The sequence below is a fragment of the Puma concolor genome, chromosome C2 (genome assembly GCF_028749965.1).
Source record: "Puma concolor isolate L17-30 chromosome C2, mPumCon1.1.hap2, whole genome shotgun sequence".
Lineage (NCBI taxonomy): Eukaryota > Metazoa > Chordata > Mammalia > Carnivora > Felidae > Puma > Puma concolor.
In genome coordinates this window covers 119,392,226-119,411,537 of record NC_141675.1, presented here as the reverse complement: position 1 = coordinate 119,411,537, position 19,312 = coordinate 119,392,226, and the positions used below count along the sequence as shown (strand labels likewise).

General features: G+C 39.1%; 1 long non-coding RNA gene across 1 annotated transcript; it reads right to left on the bottom strand.

Annotated features, from left to right (window-relative positions):
* Positions 1-8,345: 8,345 nt before the first annotated feature.
* LOC147577507 (uncharacterized) lies at positions 8,346-8,886 on the bottom strand. The gene is made up of 2 exons (XR_015240355.1): positions 8,808-8,886; positions 8,346-8,684 (listed from the first exon to the last, which is right to left on the bottom strand). It is a non-coding gene; the product is annotated as an uncharacterized LOC147577507 (long non-coding RNA).
* Between the last annotated feature and the right edge of the window lie 10,426 nt (positions 8,887-19,312).

Below are 19,312 nucleotides of genomic sequence, written 5' to 3'. Positions count from 1 at the left end.
ACACAGAATCACCTTGCCATTACAGAGAAATGCTGAGTTCTCATATTGGAACTTGGATTTCCACTGCCTGAATGAATTTTCCTTTTCATTTTATAGCATCTTATACAAGTGCTTCCATTTTCCAGTAGAAGTTCGTAAGTATGTGTGGCACACTTTTTTGGAGGGAACATTAGAATTTCTGAGCATCTGGTACCCTTAAGTGTTCACATGCAATAAGATGCTTTTAACTGGTCCCCCATACTACCACTTAGGAATCCACATAATGCTAAGCGAACCAATTTCAATGTATGTAGTGCTCTTGAAAAACCCACTAGCGCATATGAAATAATAGCAAATACAAAAACCACAGTTTGTAGGTTTCATCTAAGAATGAGATTTGTTGTAAAAAGCATTCATGGATTCATGTGCGAATCTAGCTATTCCTTCATTCCATAAACACGGAGTGCCCACTCTGTACCAGGCACCTTTCCTGGATAAGGGGAGAGAGACAAAATGACTTGATACCCACTTACTGGAATAGAGTGACATTAAAAGTATATACAAGTACATATTATCATGCAAGATAAATGTACTGAAGGGAAAATAAAGAATATAATGAAGTATTATAAGCTAATTCAGATGGAAGAAAGGAAGGAGGGAGGTGATGGGTAGGCAGGTGAAAGTGTTCCCAGGAAGAGGGAACAGCTTTTGGTGAGGTCATGGTTGGGGGGGGGGTAGTTTGGCAAGGTTAACAAACTAGAAGAATGTTACCAGGTTACTAGGGCTTGAGCTTGTTGAGGACGGTGGGACTAGAATGGCAGGAGGTGACCTGCCAAGTCAGGGGCCAGAACATTAAGGTGAGTGAAATGACAAGGACTGTTACATTTTATTTCAAGCTCTGTGGGAAGTCTTTGGAGGAATTGTAAGAGAGTAATAAAATTTTGCTTTTTGCTTCCTGCCATGCTATGTAAATTCCAACACTAAATATTAAGAATTTTAAGGATTTTTTACTAGCTTTCTTTTTTCTTCAATTTTATATTTCTTTTTCCAGAAAATACTTTAGACAGGAGATGCTTGAAGTTTAAAATCTAAGTTTTTTGCATAAAAAAATATATATTCCTTCGAAAATATCTTTTGATTTTGCTGACAATATCCTACTTTTCCATTGAAACATAATTATCCAGGCTGCAATGGGTTTGGGTAATTTGATAGCTGAAAGGAGTAAAGGAGTTTACCTTGAAAAAAAACTGGATCATTAAATTACTAAACTATATTTTAGCAATGTATTTATTATTCACGGGAAAAAAGAGCCAAAGGAAAAAAAAAAAAAAAAGGAAGAAGTAGAAGAATTCCAAAGATTGAGTACAATACATAATTTGAAGGAATGTAGATCCTTTAAGTTGAGCTGAGTATCTTTCGGCAGGCAGTAAGGAAGCCATGTTCGTCTCTATTAAATGAATTTGCTTTGTCACTCTGTGCAAACTATTAAGCATTCTTTTGCACTCTCTGAGAATTTCCACAGTGTGTCTCCGAGAGTGATTGTTACATGCTGAAGTGACTGAAGGTGTATCAGAATTGGCTATGAGTTTTTTTTTTTTTTTTTAAGTTTATTTATTTATTTTGAGAAAGACAGCCTGAGCAAGGGAGAGGCAGAGAAAGAGGGAGAGAGATTCCCAAGCAGGCTCTGCGCTGTCTGCACAGAGCACAACTTGGGGCTCCATCTCATGAACTGTGACATCATGACCCGAACAGAAACCAAGAGTCAGACATTTAATCAGCTGAGCTACCCAGGCACCCCAAAAAGCTCTTTAATAAGTTAAATATTGTCCACACCCACCAGCTGCAAAGCTGCAACATAATGGAAAAAGCAATAGAATGATAAGGAGTGAATATTAATTATAAGGATGAAATTAAGGTATGGTGTTTGCTCAAGTTGAAATCCACTTGTAATCCACACTCAGGATAGAAGGAATATTTACAGAAATAGATACATGTGTCAAGAATACACAGGTTTGGTGGAATTCATCTGCTTAATGCTTTTTAAAGTGACATTTCAAAGAACTTAAACTGGAAATGAAGTTCTTTTATATTTGCCCGCATACCATTGTTAATGTTCTTTCTCTTGTGTAGATTCAAGGTTTCATCTGGTGTCATTTTTCTTTGGCCTGTAGAACTTCCTTTATCTTTTTTTTTTTTTTTTTCCTAGTCCAGGTCTGCTATGAATTTTCTCAGCTTTTTTTGAGAATTTCTTCAACCTAGAATTCTTCTGGGTACAGAATTCTAGGCTGACCTTTTGTTTTCTGTCTGCATTTTATTTTTTTTTTTTTCAACTTTTTTTTTTTTTTTTTTTTAATTTATTTTTGGGACAGAGAGAGACAGAGCATGAATGGGGGAAGGGCAGAGAGAGAGGGAGACACAGAATCGGAAACAGGCTCCAGGCTCTGAGCCATCAGCCCAGAGCCCGACGCGGGGCTCGAACTCACGGACCGTGAGATCGTGACCTGGCTGAAGTCGGACGCTTAACCGACTGCGCCACCCAGGCGCCCCTCTGTCTGCATTTTAAAGGTATGGTCCTGTTCCCTTATTTCTGACAATGAGAAGCCTGAAGTCATTCTTATCTTTGCCCTCCATACAGAATGTATCTTTACCCCTTCTCCCCTCTCTGGCCGTTTTTAAAACTTTCTCTTTATCACTTGTTTGCAGCAATTTAATTATGACATTCTCAGAGCAGCTTTTTAAAAATTTTCTTTTTATCTTGCTTAGGATTCGTTAAGGTTTTTGAGTCTGTGAGTTTAAATTTTTTATCAAATCTGAAAAATTTCTCTTGTCATTTCTTCAAAGATTTTTTTTCTATTCTACCTTTCCCTCCCACCTTTTTTTTTCCTACTCAAGACTCCACAAGACATGTATGTTAGGTGGCTTGATATTGTCCTACAGGACAATGAGGCTCTGTTAATTTAGTTTAATTTAATTTTTCTATGATATTGGACAGTTTACAGTTTCTATTTTTGTGTCTTCCAGTTTATATCTTTTCTCACTTCTGAAGTGTTTAATTTGCTATCAACCCCACCCAGTGAAATTTTCATGACAGGTAATGATTTTTTTCATTTGTGGAACTTTCATTGGATTATTATTTATTTATTTAAATGTTCATTTATTTTTGAGAGAGTGAGAGCAAGCGGTGGAGGGACAGAGAAGGGGGACAGAGGACCTGAAGCAGGCTCTGTGCTGACAGCAGAGAGCCCGATGCAGGGTTTGAACTCATGAACCTTGAGATCATGACCTGAGTTGAAGTAGTAGGATGCTTAACTGACTCAGCCACCCAGGCACCCCTGATTATGTTTTATATCTTCATTATAGTTATAATTTCCTTTAAAATCTGAGCATATTTTCAATATTTATTGTAGCTATTTTATAGTCTTTGTTCACTAATTCCATTATCTGTGACATTCCTTGGTCCGTTTATGTTAATTGATATTTTTCCATGTTAAGGTTTATATTTTCCTGCTTCTTGGCACATCTGGTAAGTTTGGATTGGGTGCCAGACATTGTAAATTTCTCATTGTTGGGTCTGGATTTTGTTGCATTCCTTTAATACGTTCTACAATTTGTCTAGAAGGCATTTACATTACTTGCAAATAAGGGTGGTCCATTCAAGACTTGCTTTTAAGCCATTTTTGGGTAGGTAAGTGTACCCATTCTCTAAGACTAGTTCATCCTGTATAGGGTAGTCTTTTCTGGGGACTCTGCAGACACCAAGTATATTAACCTGCTGGGCTGTCATAACAGAATACCACAAACTAGGTGTCTTAAATACCAGAGATTTATTTTCTCACAGTTCTAGAGCTTAGAAGTTTAAGATCAAAGTACTGGCAGAGTTGGTTTCTGGAGAGACCTCTCTTCGTGGTTTACAGATGAACACTCTTCACTGTGTCCTCATGTGGCCTTTTCTCTATAGTTGAGCTGAGAGACATTAAGTCGCTGGTGTCTCTTCCTCTTCTTATATGGAAGGACACCAGGCGTATTGGATTAGAGCCTCGCCATTATGGTCTTATTTAATCTTAATTACCTCCTTAAATGTCATATCTCCACATGCAGTCACACTGTGGTTTAGGGCTCGAACATATTAATGTTAGGGGGAAACAATCCAGTCCATAATGCCCAGCCTCTTCAATAAGGTTTCTCTACTCTGTCTGGTGGGAACTTGAATGAATAATACTTAGCCTTGTATGAGCTGTCAAAACTTCTTTGTCTTATGGATACCCAGTAATTATTTTTTTCCTTCAGTTTTTTTTTTTTTTCCAGGGGGGTAGCTTTGTGGGGTTTCACCTTGCAATGGTCGTATTGCTCTTTATTCAAAGACCTTAGGAAACCCCTATGCAGATTTCTGGAGCTCCTTCTTCTGTTTCATCCTCTTCCCTATAAATTCTAGCTTTCTTATTTTATTTGAACACTAGTCTGTATTTTCTCACCTCAGTGAGACTAACACCTTACATGCTTCCCCTCCCTGTGCTGCACCTGGAGATTGCCTGAAGGCAGAAAGCTTATATAGATCTAGGACTCACATTGGCTCCCCTTGTATCAGGATTTACAATTCTCTTCTGCCGATTGTTCAATGTCTGGAAAGAGTTATATATTTTTACAATTTTCTCCCTGTTTCTGGCAGGAGGTCACATCTCACAGAAGCTGCTCCTTCGTGAGCTGAAGCAGAAAGTCCTTCTAATTGACATTTATAAAATTAAAGACTTTTGAGTAAGTTTTTTCACAAATAATTTACAATATTAACAGACTTACTTTCTAGATCTATCTAGAAGATAGATAGAAGGATGATGGATAGATAGATGATAGAAAGGAAGAAAGAAAGAGGAAGGAAGGGAGGGAGGGAGGGAGGGAGGAAGGAAGGAAGGAAGGAAGTCTAGATATATCTGGAAGGTAGAATATTACCTACCTTGTCAATCTAGATATATTAGGTCATACTGTGATTCCAATCACAGCCTCCCAAAACCTGCAAATTATATTCAGTTAGAATCCTACATGAAATCCTTATCAAATAAAATTCAATCTCACACACTGAAAATATTGTGACATATATTGTGGACCGTTTGCCCCCAGTTGAGAACCACTGCTATAATACACCCTTAGACTGACCAAATATGTAAAAATAATGAAGTTCTTCAGCAGTTGAAGTGTCAGTGATCTTGTGAACATTTTTTAGCAGTTGTCATTCAACTTTTTGGCCAAGTGCAAGTCACACAGATGTAAGTGTAGGGAGTACCCCTGAGTTCACAAAGTTGTGCAGGTGACGATGATCCACACAATGTGTCGGGAACAGCTATTCTAGAGCTCAAACGTGAGTGTGCGGCAGAATTGACTGGTGGCCCTGCTGAAACAGATTGCCAAAGCTCCCTCCCTGGGACTTTGATTCGGTAGGCCTGCCAAGGACCTAAGAATGTGCATTTCCTACACTTTCCCAGCTGACACAGTTGCTGTTAGTCCCTGAACCATGCCTTGAGAATCACTGTCTATGACATAGTTGCGTCATTTAACTATGGCAATAGTAATTTTTAAAGCAACTACTTTCATTTATACATAATATGATAAATATATATCTCAAATAAAATTGAGATGACCATGTGGTGTAGTGAAGGAAGTGTGGGAACTGGAATTAACATGAAAACAAAACAGAGGCAACTGGTTGGCTCAGTCAGTTAAGCGTCCAACTTCAGTTCAGGCCATGATCTCACGGTTTGTGGGTTCTAGCCTCACATCGGGCTCTGTGCTGACAGCTCAGAGCCTGACACCTGCTCCATATTCTGTGTCTCCCTCTCTCTCTTCCCCTCCCCTGCTCGCTCTCTGTCTCTGTTTCTCTGTGTCTCAAAAATAAACATTAAAAAAATGAAACAAAACAAAAAAAACAAAACAAAAACATTGGTTCAGCTCTTGCCTGACCCTTACTACAAAGCCATTTTGTATCTCTGAATCTCTGATTCATCATCTGTAGAAAGGGAATTATAATATATGATTAGCTGCTTTACATAAGTAACACTTCAGTTAATTAATTTTCTATAATAAACAGCACTTTTACTCCACTTCTTTCCCCATACACACTTCACAGGAAACAAGACAATAGCGTATGGACTCTAAAATGACTCTCAACAATTAAGGCAATAGTCCATGGAGGACCCTTTATCAGGAAAACTGAAGCATAATAATCTTTTTAATCTTCTTGGTCAATTTTGGAATAGTCCCTAAAAAGTACAGTAGGCCCTGAGTTCTGGTCATATAGATTACATCTTGTACCTCTTTCACCCCTTCTCAGAAGACATGAAATCTGGATTTACTTTAGAATTAACCAGCATTTTGAGATTTTAATACTCTGATGCAGAATTATGAATATATCCATCATGATTATTTCAGACTAAACTGAAAACATTTAGATCTACCTTATTGGACTATCTGGTTTTCTTCTGATCATTTATGAGAAATGAACATGACTTCACTTAAGAGTTTGCTTGAAAGCTTTTGCCAGTAAGATGCATCAGTCATTAGGAGGTTGTTTCTCAAGATAGACATGTTACACAACGTTCTTTACTGCATTTTCCTGCTGGAAGGATGTGTAATGTATGTTACCACTTCTGTCATTAAGGGTATGGATCTTGCTTAGCATGACATCTTGTGGGATCCTAGTTGTGTGGTATATTTATAGGCATCTAACTGGATGAATAACATCTGATGAGTTCAAAGCACACACATTAATGGTAGTATGGACATCTTTCTGAATAAACTACAAAAACAAATCCAAATTCTGTGGTAATGCTTCCATCTGTCCTATGATATTCATTATTGTAGGATATCATACAGTGGTGGTGTCACAAATGTTATGTCTCTGGAGCATCATGTAACCTTGGGAGCAGAAATATCTGAAGAACCAAAGGAGAGTAAAGGCTATAATTAAAAATAAGCCCCAAGAAATAGTTTCCATGTGGTTGCAAGAAGCCCTTGGGCACAGCTGGAAAATTTCAGGCTGAAGTATGTTGGAACAATAGTTTACAGAGGAAAGTAGCTGGGTTTGTGGTTACCTTTGGAAGTGAAATTTCCTTGCTTGGTTATAATAGCAAACTAGCTATAAAGTTTGGAAGAATATCTTCTGAAGAAGATTGTTACTCCCGGAATTACAAAGAGAAAAATAATAGATTTTTAGAAATGAGAATAGGGACTTACACTCACATTAAAAATAATTTAAGAATGGTTTATTATGTACAAATGAAAATAAGTTCCAAGGTGTAAAGAAAAAAATACAGATTTATTTAATAATGAAGGGTTGAAGAGTCCAAAATTCAGGAGAGGAGATTAGGATTTCCTATAAAGCTGTAAAATAAGATTATATTTTGAATGTTGTGGTACAAATCTCTCTTTTTAGTATTTGAATATCCCAATATGTCTAAAATCAGCTCATCGTTTCTATCCTGATTTCCTTCTCCTTATTTCTCTTTTTGTTATTGTTACTGGCTTGATATTCCTCAAGTCATCTAATCTTGACATTTTGGTGCTTTTTAAAAAATTTCCCCGCTATTCATCTTCTTTATTAAATCAACTGTTAATTTCTTTCAACTCTCCTGCTAATAGGTCATTCACATTCATATCCATTTTAAAAATTGTTTGAAGATGTTGGAATTATTGAACATAGTCTTTAAAAAATGCCAGGCAAGCGGAGGAATACTGTGAAGTTGTAAAGTCTTCAGGTGTGGATAATCATTTGGAAACGGGAGGTGGGGGTGACAGAGAAGTTAATTTGTGGTTGATGAAATTTTAAGAAATCAATGCATTGGAAAACTAGAGTGAGATCCAGGAGTAGGGATAGAAAAGCTAAAAACAGATGTGTTGCAGGCATATGTGGGTGATCATGAGTAATATTTTGGATGATAGGGGTGCATTTTAGAACAAGACTGTATACTGCTGCTGACAAGCAGAATTATCAAGCTATAAAAAATGATGCCAAAGATGTATCTATCTGGGGTGGAAATGAATTGAGAAAGTAGCTTCAGTCAATGTTTTGGTAACCTTTAGACGTATTGTTAGTAAGTTGTTTAGTTTGGGGATATAATGTTGGGGATTTGTTCAATTTTTTTTCAAATAATGGTAAAGTTTTTATTGTTACTGAAAAGGAAGCTTAAGAGACTATTGCAATCTATAGTTGTATTAATACGCATGGTGGCTCAGTGGCTTGGTTATCAACTTAGGACAAATTTAAGTACTTTGTGTGAAATCTACACCATAATGTAAGTTCAGCGAGTCTCTCAGAGGATACTAGGATCATCCCATTGTGTTTGTTTTTATTGCTGTATAACAAACTGTCACAAACTTAGCAGCTTTAAAAATCCCATTTATTACTCGTTAGTTCCGTAAATTAGAAGTCTGGGTTGACATGGCTGGGTTCTCTGCTCAGGGTCTCACAAGGCTGCATGCAGGGTATTGGCTGGCTTTGTTACCTGGATGCCAAGATGAGAAAAAGAATCCTCATAATTCCTGTTATTGGCAAAATTCAGTTCTTTGCAGTTGTAGTAGAGAGGTCCCCGTTTCCTTGCTGGCATCAGTAGGCGGCTGGTCTTCCCATCTGCGTTCCACCCTAAGTGGCTCCTTCCATGCTCCTAGCAGTGAGCCCTTCTCATGCTTCAGGTTGCTCTGACTCCCTCTTCTGCCCTCAGCTGGAGAAAGGTCTCTGCTTTTAAAGGCTCATGTGATCGGAACCAAGCCCACCTGGAAAATCTCCCCCATCTTGAAGTCCACCATGCCACAGAGCATAACATAATCACAGAGATGATACTCACAGGCTCTGGTGGTTGAGGGAGACTTCTTTATGCAGGGGGGTGGATTTTAGAAATTGCCTTTCATACCTGAGTGATGTCAGCAATGGAATAGTGAGGGTGTGGGTCACACTGCTGTCCAGTAAGAACAGCAGACAGAATGATGGGATTGTTCTTCCTGTTGGGTCTGTATATTCTCTCTTGTCTCATTTTGTTTTATTTTTTTATTTAAGTAATCTCTACACCCAATGTGGGGCTTGAACTCATGACCCCAAGATCAAGTGTTGCATGTTCTTCCAACTGAGTAAGCCAGGCACCCTTGTTTTGTTTTAAATTGACTTATGGGGCGCCTGGGTGGCGCAGTCGGTTAAGCGTCTGACTTCAGCCAGGTCACGATCTCGCGGTCCGTGAGTTCGAGCCCCGCGTCAGGCTCTGGGCTGATGGCTCAGAGCCTGGAGCCTGTTTCCAATTCTGTGTCTCCCTCTCTCTCTGCCCCTCCCCTGTTCATGCTCTGTCTCTCTCTGTCCCAAAAATAAATAAACATTGAAAAAAAAAATTAAAAAAAAAAAAATTGATTTAAACCTGGGTGGTTCTGTCGGTTCAGCATCCGACTTTGGCTCAGGTCATGATCTCATAGTTTGTGAATTTGAGCCCCACATCAGTATCTGGGCTGACAGCTCAGAGCCTGGAGCCTGCTTCAGATTCTGTGTCTCCCTCTCTCTCTGTGCCTCGGCCACACACGCTCTGTCCGTCTCTCTCAAATAAACATTAAAAAAATTTTTAAAAATTTTACATTGATTTAAGTAACAAACAAATTGCAGCAGAAAAGCAAAATAAACTCTAAGACCAGAATGCCCTGATTAAATGAGAGTTGTTAATACAGGAATTAATAATTTTCAAAGAACTAATGTAAAATTCATATAGGATGACATTTAACAAAGTGAATATGGACACATTTTTGGCAAATTTGGAGACAGTGAAGTCACCAACATTTTATGCAACTATTCTCATGGATGCTAATAAATTGTATACATAATGGCCAAAGAACTATAGTGAGATAAAATAATTTACTGTTCTTAGCTACTTTCAAGGAGAAGCATAAGAATGAAATCCTGGATTGCCATAATATTTTGTGGGTTAAAAGAAATTGTGAGCTAGAAAATATTGCTTTATTAAGAAAGCACTTCCTTATGATTTATTGTCAAAGTGGTTTCCATACAACACTCAGTGCTCATCCCAACAGGGGCCCTCCTCAATGCCCATCACCCACTTTCCCCTCTCACCACCCCCCCCCCCATCAACCCTCAGTTTGTTCTCAGTATTTAAGAGTCTCTTATGGTTTGCCTCCCTCTGTCTCTGTAACTTTTCTTTTCCCCCCTTCCACTCTCCCCTGGTCTTCTGTTAAGTTTCTCAGGATCCACATATGAGTGAAAACATATGGTATCTGTCTTTCTTGTAATAAAATTAGTGGGGTTTTTTCTAAGATTTTCTTAGCAACATATACACACATTACTGCCTCCTCATCACCATACTTTGTGTTCTCATGAGTGCTATTAAAACCCATAGTTGCGGGGCGGGGGGCACCTGAGTGATTTGCTTAAGTGACCAACTCTTGATTTTGGCTCAGATCATGATCTGAATGATATTACATGTGACCGTAATATAAAATAAGGTAAGTTTAATGAGATTCAATTTGTTAATTTTAAGGAGTATTATAAAAGGATTAGTGCTTTCTATTTTTTGAAATTTAATATTGTTATTATATTGGTCCGAACAATTCTAGTTTACTATTAATCTTTTCCTAGAATAGTAAAGCCAGAGCCAAATTATGTTATAAATTGGTAACATTAATTAGGCCAAGGAGAAATAGAATCCTTTTCCTTCTTTCTCCTTTTCATTCTTAGATAACTTTTTTCTTTTAATTTCACATTTTTTTCTTATCATAGTATATAATACCATGAATATGTTCTTATTCATGAGAAATGTTATTCAATTACATCATTTAAGAAATGCTTCTATGAATCAAATTTAATGATTTATCAGCATGTATAATTTACTTCTAGTTTAGAAAAAATCTTAAGTACAGAAAAACTCATTAATCACAATGTCATTAACTCAAAATGTGTAAATATTCAACTTGGACTAATTGGAATTAACCTTCATATGATCTGTAAAGAGGTAATTAAGACATATTTTATTTTTATATGGAACAAGCATTGAAACAAGGGAAATGTTTAGCCTGATATAAAAAGAATAATTTTTCCTTAGTTTTTTCATATACTCTATCTTATCTTTCAAAATATATCTTTTAAAATATACAAAATGTAGGGGCACCTGGGTGGCTCAGTCAGTTAAGCGTCTGACTCTTGATTTCAACTCAGGCCATGATATCATGGTTCATAGGATTGAGCCCCACATTGGGCTCTGCGCTGACATCCTAGAGCCTGCTTGGGATTCTTTCTGTCTCTCTCTCTCTCTCTCTCTCTGCCCCTCCCCTGCTTGTGTTCTCTCTCTCTCTCTCAAAATAAATAAATAAACAATAAAAAAATTAAATATATAAAATGTATAAAAAAACCAGCACATAGGTATATAGAACCTTTTGCTAAAGCAGTGTTTAACTTTCATCATTCATTCATCCTATATGAAATATTTATCGAGCACCAACTATATTCCAGGCACTGTGCAGGAGGTAATAATAATAGAAATACCAATAGAATATATTTACTGAAGGGCGCCTAGGTGGCTCAGTCGGTTGAGTGTCCAACTCTTGATTTCTGCTCAGGTCATGATCTTGTGTTTGTGAGATGGAGCCCTTTGTCAGGCTCTGCGCTGACATTGCAGAACCTGCTTGGGATTCTTTCTCCCTCTCTCTCTTTGCCCCTCCCCTACTTGCGTTGTTTCTCTCTTTCAAAATAAGTAAACATTAAAAAAAAAGAAAAGAAAAGAAAATTCTTATTGAGTAGCTGCTGTTTGCCAGGCCATTTGCTAAGCTCTTAACATGCATTATTACATTAAGTCCTTCCCACAACCCTATTAGATAGGTATTATTATTACCTACATGTTTGTGATAAGAGGACTAAAGCATATGTGGTTAAATAACTTGTTCAAATTCACAGCTAGTTCTAGATCTAAAATACGCATCAGGTAGTTTGACCCCAGAGGGAAAAATTATCACCCATATACTAACAACAGTGAAACAAAAAATTATATCCCTACCCTCAATACATGTACATCCTACTTACTAGAGATGACATTAAATAAATAACAAGGAAACATACAATTAAAATTAGTAATATATTTTTATGAAGAAAAATGATATAAAGAATTATGGGAGTGGGGCACCTCTGTGGCTCAGTTTGTTAAGTGTCTGACTTCTGCTTGGGTCAGGGTCTCATGATTGGTGAGTTCAAGCCCCACATAGGGCTCTATGCTGACAGTGTGAAGTCTGCTTGGCATTTTCTCTCTCTTTTCTTCTTCTCTCTCTGCCCCTACCCCACTCATATGCTGTTTCTTTGTCTCAAAATAAATAGATTAAAAAAAAAAATTATGGGAAGGCCTAATTTAGGTAGAGAGGTGAGAGAGGTTGTCTCTGAGACAATGGCATTTGAGCTGAGACTTTGACTTGGGTGAGTGGGAGTTAGGTAGGACACAAATGGAAAGAAAGGAGGGATGGCACTTTCCATCTGGAGAGATGACTATGGAGAAAGGTCCTCAGGTGGAAGGAACATGGTACATTGAGGAACTGAAAGAAAGTCTGGCATGAAATAGGGTAAGGCAGGACTTTGTAAGATTTTAAGTTTTATTTGAGATTCATTGGAAAAGAATTCAAGGATTTTCAATCTTTAAATCATTTTCAGGGCATAATTTGAAAAACAGATTAGAAGGGGAAAGAGGGCTTTGCAGGGAGACCAATCAGGATGCTACTGACGGAAATCTGGTACAAGAGAGTTTTGACTTTGACTAGGTTAGTAGTAGTAGAAATAAAGATAAGGGAATGAAACCGAGTACTAGTTCAAACAGAGGTGGCAACTGATACGGGTGTGTGAGGATGGTGGTGGCGATGAGGAAGAGGAACATGGGTGGGAAAATGGGAGGAAGTAAAGAAGACCAAGAAGAAAAAAGCAGAGAGAAGAAAAAACTGGAGTGCGGTGTCAAAAAGCCTGGGAGAGAGAGTGTTTAAGGACAATTTTCAATGGTGTCAAAAATCACTTAGAAATAAATAATTGTCCATTATATTTGCCAAAGTGGAAGTCATTAATGGCTTTTGCAAGAGGAGTTTAGCGGAGTAAGGAGAGCTAATGCCAGATTAGAGAGACAGTTAGGCAGTCAGTGAACACAGCCTGAGTGGGCCATTCTTTTGAGAAGGTTGACTGTCCAGGGCAGTAGCTAGAAAGGGGTATAAAGCCAATGACTTAACGGACTTAAAAAGTAGATGGAAGGACACAAATTATTTGCTATTTCTCCAGTTGAAAATTGGTTTCTAATTCTCCTTCCCTTGATTTTGGGCTGACGTTAATGATCCTCTGACCAATGGAACATGGCAAAAGTGATGTTCTGGGGCGTCTGAGGATAAGTCACTAAAGACTTTGCACCTTCTAGTGGGTTTCTTGGGATACTTGCTCTTGGAGTCATGCACCATCATATGAAAAGTCTGAGAACTGGGAAGGCCATGCTTTAAAGAAGCCTAAGCTAGTCACATGGAGAGAGTACCTGAAGAGAGAGTTACTTGGATGGCCCCATCTGTTCCAGCCACCCATTGCAGGCGACAGGCCATGAGTGAAGAAGCCATCTTGAGCATTGCCACCCCAGAAGATGGAATGGAGAGAAGAATCAAGAAGCCCCTCCAACATCCTTAAATGGGGCTCCAGGCAGATAGCCTCAGTTAAGCTGTCTCAAACCATTTCAACCCAGCTGAGACCTCAGTTACTATGGAGCAGAGACAGCCATTACCACTGTGCTCTGTCCAAATTCCTGATCCACAATATAATGAGCATAATAAAATATCTACTGTTTTATGTCACTAAGTGTTGGGGAGGCTTTTTTTCCCCTTTTTCTACCATAATAGATAACTGGAATAACCTAACACATAGTCATTTCTTCATTAAATATTCATTAAATTTAATAGTACAATTCACAGAAATTCAATGTATTAAAAGAGTTACAGAAGGACATGTTTAATTAAAATTGTGTGCAAATTAAAAATTTCTTAATACAATATACAATTTGGCATTTCAGTCATTTAATTGAGCATTCACCCTACTAGTCAACATTCGGGAAAACTTTTATATTCATAAATGATTTATACTCAAATTATCTAAACTTCATGCATATTTCAAGGAGTTTTTTTTATTCCCAAATTTTGAGAAAGGTTCTGCATTAACTTGATACACACTTACTCCCAGGCATTATTCTAAGTGCTTTCTGTGTATCCAACCACTTAGCCTAAGAACCATGATTTTTTATGATGTTTATCTGTATTTTACAGAAGAGTGATCTGAAGCACAAAGAAGTTCAGTAATATTGTCAAGGTTGTACAGCTAATTCCTGACCAAACACAGATTGGGGTCCAGGCAGTCACAGGTTCCAGAGCTTGTATTTTAAATTACTTAGCTATAAGACAAAGGCTGTCTGATGACCTTAAGGTGGTTATAGTCCTGCTCTCTTCCCCTTCCTCCACCCAACACATTTTGTTTGGGTCCTTTCCTCTGGACATCTGGTTGAGAAAGAATACCTTGAATGGAATGTGTGACTGTCAAGATGGGAGAAAGTGAAGGAAAATTCTAGAATTAGGAGCCCTTCCCAGACCTGTTATGATAATGAGCTCCTAAGGGGAAGGACATCGTTGCTCAGAGGGATGAACCGAGGAAACTTCCCCTTTTATATCTTAGCCTAGTCCAACCCCACCTCATCCTGTTCCCTGGAAGATTGATGTTCTTAGCCTGAGTCAGTTCGAATATAAGATATCACATCTGCTCCAATATAAAATCTCTGAGACCAATTTCACTTAGTTTCCTATACATTTTAGCTATGCTATATGAAGTCTAAATGTTAAATCACACAGCCAAATAGAAATTAATTGTTAAGTTTTGCAGCGTTGCATATACTCAATATTCACAGTCAAATTAATAATTGCAACCCCTTTTCTTTCAAAGTAGGCATAATCACTGACATATAGGTGCTATCATGTTCTTTAGGAAGGTCTTAGCAGCTTTTGACCTTCCTCAGCAACAATATCCGACATCAACCTTCAAGGAAATGACACTGGAGTGTTACCAAAGCTTTGTTATGTGTTACCCAGAAATATGACTCTCAGTGGTGAATTCTTGTGACTTTCTTTAAATGGATTATTCCCATCAGGAGAAGCAGTGTGTGTTAGAGGTGACTACTGATTGAGTTGGCAGGTGATAATTCTTTAGCAGGCAAAGCAACTTGCAATTTTTAATTTTAGGTTGACTTTATCCCACTGAAAGTGATAGTATATGAAATTGTATGCAGGATATAATGTCTGTTCTTTCATACATTTATTTATTTTTGCAGGTGAGGGCACTCCTTCACCAAATAATATTTCAGATTAAACATGTAATTTCTTGAATAATAATGTTTGAGATCAACAGCCCTTCATCATCAAGTATACCTGTTTTGTAACTCTCTGTGGGGACAGAAAGTATTTCTATAAAAGTATATGGTGGCAAATGTGAGTTTATCATATGGAGAGGGAGCAGGGCAATGGAGAGGAAGATGAGGCCACCCAATACGGACATGTAGGCAAGTGTGCAACAGAGCAGGGAACTGAGCAAGTTGTAAGAGGAAAAGCCAGGTTCTATCAGAGAGCTAGGATGAGGGCGGTTAGGTAAGGAAATCATATCTGGAAACTTCTTTAAGTATTAGAGAAATTTTTATTGGTGGTTATTTAAAGTTTTCTCCCACTCTCTTTTCATACTAAGCAAAGATTAAACTTTTCACTTCTTAAAAGAAGCCTGCAGTTTCTAGACAGTAAGTTTCATAGCATTAAAAATTTACAGTCTTCTGTAAATTAGTCTCTGGTATTATCTGCTTTCAGATGCTTTTGCTGCAGTGATTGTTTCAGAAACCATTAAAAAAATTTTTTTAGGAGAAAACGGCCTGTACGTGTTTGCCATTACTTTTTTGACTATGGGATATCCCATATCACTGAAACAGAAGACATGGGACAGCACACACTGTTAGTTCGCAGGCTTCTGCCTGATGGCAGAGCCCTGGTTAGCCTTGTAGGCTGTGTTTCCTGGAAAGAGCTCCATTTCAGCCCTGGGGTAAATCTTGATTAGTTTAAACCAAATATGGTGATTAATTCCATCTAGTTATTGATTTAGGCGTGTGGATGTCACGCACTTCTGGTCAAGGAGAGATGAAGGAAAGTCATCCGGGGCTGTGTCAGTTCTTAATTTATTACCTCTGAGCTCTGAACACACCTTTCCACATATGCTCTCTGATGTATCTAACAACGGAATTTCTTTAACCATTTCCCTTTAAAGTAAGTGCGTGTGATGTTAAGATTTTCAGTAGAGGGCGCTAGAGAGACACTGCAAGAGGGAGAGGCTTCCGGCAATTTGCAGCCTGAGCTGTGGGTGTGGGGACACCAGGTGGAACTTGCCTCGGGCCGGGCCCGGAAAGCGATCTCTTTGTAACCTTGTAGCCTCAGCCTAGAGATAACCTGGACCGCCTGCATGCAGCTCTCTGAGACCCAAAGGGGTGGGGGCATGGGAGGGGGAGATCTGCAGGGAGAGAGAGCTCCTTCTCCAAGCCACTCCCTGCCAACCTTCCCGGTCGGAAGCCCCACCCCCCACCCACACGCCACACAGCCCCCACACCCCCCACACCCCCGACTGCCGCCCCCTATCCTAAAGTGAGCCTAGACTCCCACTGGACGCCCACGCCAAGGTAGCTGACTCTCTGCTCCCCCACCTCCCCTGGGTAGGAGGCTGCCTATGGTTTGCCCAGCAACTACAGACTCCCCGCAGTTCTGGCTAAATAAGCCAACCCCCTTGCTATCATCAGGTGGCTGAACCACGTCTTCTCCAAGGCCTGAAATGCTTCCAAGTTTGTCTTTCCTTACATGCTCTCCATTAGCCCTAGCATACCAGACAGAGGTTCCTTATATCTTATAGCTAATAATTCTTTTTATTGTAGCTAATAATTCTTTGATTGACGCTCCCTTGTTTAAACTACTGTGGGATTTCTATTTCCTGATCAGATCCGGACTGCTAGAGGGGGTATTCCGGGATAGAAAAATCATAAAAATCAATGAATGAGTTTACACTGTATTTTTCTGTCCCAGAATGTTGATACATGTAACCTCTGGAACTTCAGTGGTCATTTTTGGCCAATGGAAAGTGACAAATGGCAAGATCCTGAATTTTTGATGAAATCAGCTGTGCTATTGAGCTAACGCACCCTCGTATGGTCTCACTTGCTGACTTACATAAAGTGAGGTTAAAGAAAAAAATGCCCTCACATTTAAGCTACTTTTGGTTGAGATTTCAATTACTTGCAGCACAAAGACGTATAAAGTTTAAAGTCATCACTATTCTAAAGATTTTTGTTGTGTGTGTGTTTTAAAGCAGTCACACTGTCTCTTAGTAATCCTAGGTGGTGACACGGGCTGCTTGGGTCATGAGGCTGTGTCACCCGTCTCGCGGAACAAACTCGCTGTTATAATCCATAGCATCCGCGATTTCCTTTTCATTGCTACACATAGTCAGGTCCCTTATAACATTAAATTATATCAGCATTTAGAAAAATTTAGTTTTCTGATTACATTAAATTTCCATCAGTTTTTATGGCAAAAAAAGGCCATTGGTATGGAGGCCCTGTGTGTTATTTTATTGGGGGCTGAAACATCTCCTAAATGTCAGAAATCCAGAATGGTCTTTTCCTGGAGAAGAAACTCTTCAGCAGATTTCCAGTTTCTCCACAGACATGCAACTGGGTACAATGCTTTGACATAAGCCTATATTTGGAATTGATAATAATCATGTAGAAGAAGAAAAAAATAGAGCCCTGAAGTCTTCCTTTTCACACTGCCTGGGTCTCACAGCAAGTAATACAAATTTCATCCTTGATTAGAAGGGGCACCTGGGTGGCTCAGTCGGCTAAGTGTCCAACTTTGGCTCAGGTCGTGAGTTCCTGAGTTCCTGTCCCTGCATCAGGCTCTCTGCTGTCAGTGCAGAGCCTGCTTCCAATCCTCTGTCCCCTCTCTGTCTGCTCCTCTGCCACTCATTCTCTTTTTAAAAAATAAATAAACATTTAAAAAGGAAATCTTTTCAGAGTGGGGTGGGCTTCAAGGAAGAAATTGACCACATGGCTCTTCTGTAAGTGTGCTTTGCTTATCACCCAGTCCTTGTATTACCACTTTACTCTTTTTTTTTTTTTTTCAACGTGTGGTTACTGGAGTTTCCTTTGCCTACTGTGACTTCTCAGAGGTTTCTGCCAGAAATATGTCCAGCACTCCAGGTATCAAGAGTTCCCCCCACCTCCAGTTGGAGCCAGTGATTATAATTCTTTCTGTGGAAGTAAAAGGGTCTGAAAATAATTCACACATCCTGCCCTACCTGTCTGCTTCCTCACCCGCCCTCCTATACATACAACAATGCATCGGATTGTTTCTCTGCCATCTTTTCATGTCAAGATCTTCTCCAGGAGCTGGTTCTTTTTTTCCTCTTCCTTTTCTTTTTTGCCTTTTTATTTTTTTTTTTAATTTATTTATTTATTTTGAGAGAGAGAGAGAGAGAGAGAGAGAGAGAGAGAGAGCACATGAGCAGGGGAGGGGCAGAGACACAGAAGGAGAGAGAGAACCCCAAGCAGGCTCTGTGTGTCAGTGCCGAGTCCAGCATGGGGCTCGAACTCACGAGCTGGGAGATAGTGACTTGAGCTGAAATCCAGAGTCAGATGTTTAACCAAATGAGCCACCCAAGTGCTCCTCTCTTCCTTTTCTTCACAAAGTGGTGCACCGGCATTTCTTTACAGTGCTGCTTCTATTCTAGGCTTTGGGAGACCCAGCACTCATGAATCCTTCCCAGACAGACCTGGTGGCCCTCACGAACATACTTCCAACTTGCACACCTCTCCTAGTGAGTAATAACATACATGCTTTCTCATGGAGTTACCTAGGCACTCTGGCTACTATTAAAGTTCATCACTGCCTTAATCACAAGAAAGGAAGGCTCAGACTGAAATTAACCGCTGGTGTTCATTCCAAAAGAAATAGGATTCAGGACTTAGATAAGGTTTGGGGACAGAAGAAGAGTAGGAGGAAACAACTGGACTTCCTCTTACTACTCACCTTCAATGCCATTCCTTTGCAATCCTCAAGGATATCTGTTAGTCTGAGAAAATGAAGGTGGGTTGTGAGTGGGGGAGCCCCTCAGCATAAGGTTGTGAACCCCAGAAAGCAGAACCCTCAACAAGCCACCCCCACGTGAATGGTATCCTTGACATTTCCATTCTTGACCCTGTGGTGCAATATTAACTGATGACCTTCTGATCAGAAAATG